Source organism: Eurosta solidaginis, chromosome 4 (genome assembly GCF_040869045.1).
Source record: "Eurosta solidaginis isolate ZX-2024a chromosome 4, ASM4086904v1, whole genome shotgun sequence".
In the NCBI taxonomy this organism is placed as follows: Eukaryota; Metazoa; Arthropoda; class Insecta; order Diptera; family Tephritidae; genus Eurosta; species Eurosta solidaginis.
The window spans coordinates 20180891-20185622 of NC_090322.1; the positions used below are offsets into that span (position 1 = coordinate 20180891).

Sequence of the window (4732 nt, forward strand, 5' to 3'; positions counted from 1 at the left end):
TAAACATTCAAGATTTAACTTTAATGATTTTGCTTTTGTGTTATCTATAATACGAGTATTAAATTCACCGTTCTAAGGTTTTTAGTTAAATTGCTCTAAATTCAGTTTCAATCCTAAGGTATCCAAACAGGTAAGTGGTAGAAGTGTTGCGTTTCTTTCTGCTTTCTCTTTGAACACATTTCATAGCCAAGGGAAATTCTGGAATGAACAGCATTAGACTTTGCCATAAATGCTAATATTCACTATTTCATACCTGATAATGTGAACTTTGGCTAAAGCGTACAAACGCCTGTTGTTGTTGTTGTAGCGATAAGGTTGCTCCCCGAAGGCTTTGAGGAGTGTTATCGATGTGATGGTCCTTTGCCGGATACAGATCCGGAACGCTCCGGTAACACATTAAGGTGCTAGCCCGACCATCTCGGGAACGATTTGGTAATTCTTTACGACAGCATGACATTGCTAATACGCTTCCAAAAATATTGAGAGAGATACCAAAGAACGGGTCTTGGTAATTGTTTACTTTAGCTCACAACTGCAAAAACCCGACCCAAAATGTCGGGAGGTGTGTCAAAAGACTCGTTTTGATCCCAGGACCACGAATACGAGAGCGGAAATTTAAAATTTTATTTCTGTCAAAAGTTATTTCCAAAAAAACGAAAAATGGCCCAGGAGCGCTCCGAAACCGGTGGTGGAATCCATAGTATTTTTGCGCAGAACACCTTTCTGCATTGGCGGCCTTCGGGCGGGTTATAAAAAATTACCCTGGATGGGTCCAACACCGGTTTGGAGACCAAAACTATATCCGCACAAAACACTTATGTTCACAATTTTTTTTGGTATTAGTGCAGTTTAGGGGCCCCACCCTAAAGTTGGGCCAATATTTTCGAGTGAGGTATCAAAAGACGCGTATTAATCTCGAGAACAATAATCCGAAGGCGGAAAAGAAAAATTTGGTAATAGTCTAGTTGAGGGGTCGACTGCTAATACGCTACCAAAAATATCGAGAGAGGTGTCAAACGACGCGTCTTGACATCAGTATTCATAATCCGATGGCGGAAAATAAAAATATTAACTCGTTCAAAAGATATTAACGAAAACCCGAAAAAAGACCCACGGGTACCTCCGAAACCGGAGGTGGGATCCATAGTATTTTTACGCAGAACACCTTTCTGAGTTGGCGGCCTTCGGCCGCGCTTATAGAAAATAACCCTGGGCTACGCCGTGCCAAGTCCGGGTGTGTGGTATAACCGTGGCTACCGCCACGGTGATGCACAATTTTTTTTGTGGATACAACACAACAACAACAACATGAAAATCGCCAACTTCAACTGCAAATATCTCCGCCATCGGATTATTGTTCTCGAGATTAATACGCGTGTTTTGACACCTCTCTCGATATTTTCGTGTATTAGCAGTCGACCCCTCAACTAGACTATTACCAAATATTTTATCTCCGCGACGGAAACCCCCGACGGGTTTCATTGCGCCATGTTGCCAGGTCGCAAAACCCAATCTACCGGTTACCCCAATGCTTGCCCAAGGACGCCCAGTCCCAGGGCCACAACAGCAGTTGCGTCCCGGCCTTCCTCAACCCAGGCGTAGCCACCCGTCACTTACTCCCAGAGTGGCGACGTCTCCCCCTATGCACTTCAGAATTCTGCAGTTAAACTGTAATGGACTAACTGGGAAGATCACGGAGATAGTCGATTTCATGAAGCGCCACAACATCCGCATTGCTGCGATTCAAGAGACTAAACTCACAGCAAGATCTGCACTGCAAACCTGTTCTGGGTACAATGTCCACAGAAAAGATCGCATGAGCGGAAATGGAGGCAGCCTCGCGTTTATCATACACCACTCTGTGCGATATCATATATTTGATCCTGGCATCGACCGCAGGGACAATGTCTTAGAACGTCAAGCCTTTCTGTCCGGTCAGGCGATGCACACCTAGAAATCATCAACATCTACATCCCTCCTGCCACCTGTTGCCCCAGTGGATACCGCCCTAATATTAGCGCCTTACTCACTGGCAAAAATCGCATTATCTTAGGCGACTTTAATGCCCATCACGATCTATGGCATTCAAACTTGCGGGCGGACAGTAGGGGTGAGATGTTGGCGGATCAAATAGAAGAAACGACGTTCTGCACAATAAACGGAGACGCCCCCACACGTATGGTAGGAAGCTGCATAGTGTACCTATACAAGTGTGTTCACTAAGCGATAAACGTCAAAACTACTAACAGCCTTGCTTACCTGATGGAAATCTCAGGTCTAGAGTCGCATTTTTGGTCTCAAGTACAACAATTTGCGCTGGGTTGCATTCGATAGTGAAAAATAATTAAGTAATGTTAAAAGGTGTAATGATTTTGAATATTTTCAAAAACTTTAAAAATAGCAAATAAATAAGTGTCTATAATATAAATTATATAATTATAAATACATTTTTTAAAGTTTAACTTAAGTTTTACCCGGGTTACAATTTATTTTTGCAAAAGTTTTACTAACGTGTTAAAGATTTTAAAAGATACTTGTGCATAAAAGCAACTTGAAAATGCAACACGGCGTATTTTTGTAAACATTTATTTATACTTTTTTATTTGGTAAGTTAATTCATTTTTCATTATTCAATATTTCTTTACATGTTACTTATATGTTCAAATTAATTTTTTTAGGCTTTCCACAAAAGAAAGTTGATCGCCAAATCAACGAAGGGGTTCTTGCCAAGCAATTTTACTGCCCTAATCTACAATCGGTTATTTGAATTATGAACAAATCCAAATCAAGTTTCCAGCAGAATTGGATCTATGGGTTGGTGAAACTTGGAGATTGGAGAAATATTAAATGACGTGGACATTACAGACAATCCAATATTATTGCACTGCGAGCTGGGTACACTTGTGGGACTCCCTGCATCAGTTTTTATGCACAGTAAATTGGAGGAGCAGCCTTATGAAGTAATGGAAGCAGATCAGTTATATCGAGATTTCTGCTTCAGAGGACTGAAATGTAGTGTGAATTCTTATACGCAGCAAAGAGTGGAGGTAAGAGAAGAGATACCTATGCCATTTATATGTATTCATTAACTTTTACTTATAGGATGTACGACGAGAAATGCATATTTTGCGGAAAATTCTTTCAGGTGGCAGCTTAGCCTTTTGCTTGGAATCTACAAAATTTTTTTTGACAAGCTCAGGAGCCCAGGGCCAGGGTATTACCAATGATACCTTCATAGCAGTGATGGCAGTTAGTAAAGCAATCAGCAGTGCGATGGTACAAGTGAAAATGTGGAGAAGAAAAATAAAAAGAAAAACGGAATTGCGACTTTACCATTAGCAAGCGTTTTTGATATTTGAGGTATCAATGTGCTTCGCTGCAAGACACGAGAACGAAACATGGCAGACAGTGAGAACGGCAGCATAGGTACTCCGCCACCGGCAGTTGCTATGTGTGTAAAACGAGAGGAAGACAAAGTTTGCGTACCACTAGAAATCGAAGCAATGGCTATCCTTTGCAAAAATACAAAAGTAAGCCGACTGTATGATATACTTATTGAGAGCATATGTCGTTCGCTACGTTTATTCCAACAAAGTATGGTAGATTAGCTGGAAGAAACTACAGAAAAGCCGCAGTTACTTATTCCCTCTAGGTATCACTTTTTTCCTCAGGTATGTATTTAGTATTGTAGTTCCTTTTTTTAAATTAAATGATAAATTTGGTCACTTTATCGGATGACGAACTAGGATACTGGAAAAACGTAAAAAGTTGCACCGTCATTTTGGCTTACCCGTAACGCCCATATTTTCGTCGTGTCAACCGCTGTATATTCCGTAAGGAATTGGGAGAATTAACACCCTTAATGAACACACATATTGGGTTGCGCCCTAGTGACGTTATTGATGGCAAACAATATCTTATTCAAGGAAACTATCAATACTATCATTATCATGCTACTTCTGGTGCCGATGTTGCAACGTTAGCTTCCGGCCTAGCTATGCATTTCCAAACAGAAGGTACGCCAATTATGATAGGTGGTGGTGTGTTGGCATATACTATTATCGGCATTGATTACTGCTCACAAACAGGAAAAGTAAAATTTTTGATATTGGATCCTCATTACACGGGTGGCGATGATTTACAAGCGATACAGGCAAAAAGTTGGTGTCGTTGGAAGGGTGGAGACTTTTGGGATAAAGAGAGCTATTATAATCTATGCATGCCTCAGAGGCCAATCAAGTTTTAAGAGCGCTGAATTGGATGTTATCTTTGTTGAACTTTAATTGTTTTAGAGTAATATTCGACTGCTTTTCACGGTCATTTTCTGCTCATATTCGTGAACATATTTCAATCGTTTTGGTTGAGATTTTTGAATACGATCATCATGATTTATTCTTCTTATCTCATACAAACTAAGATACTACATGATAATCATATTTCAAGAAGGCATGCGGAAGTGAGCTACTTGAACCAAAGGTAAGTCGCAAATAAACTTGACTGATATACACCTGCGACTACAACATCCACCCTCAGTTACGATCGTCAATATCTTAAAAAACGATAAGGTACGGGATGTTGAAGCCGTATTCAGGTATGTCAGGAGAGTTTCACTTATCTGGGGTTCAAATAGCTCACAAACTTTGTATTGTCCAACCATTATGTATTTTCTTGGAGGCCGAAGGTGGAGAAATGATTGGGGACATCTTCGGTTACGATCAGCATTTACAATATC

The 4732-nt window shown here is 40.5% G+C and overlaps 1 pseudogene; it reads left to right on the top strand.

Annotated features, from left to right (window-relative positions):
* The first annotated feature begins 2748 nt into the window (after window positions 1-2748).
* Window positions 2749-4246, top strand: LOC137248421 (probable Ufm1-specific protease 2; annotated as a pseudogene).
* Window positions 4247-4732: the final 486 nt, after the last annotated feature.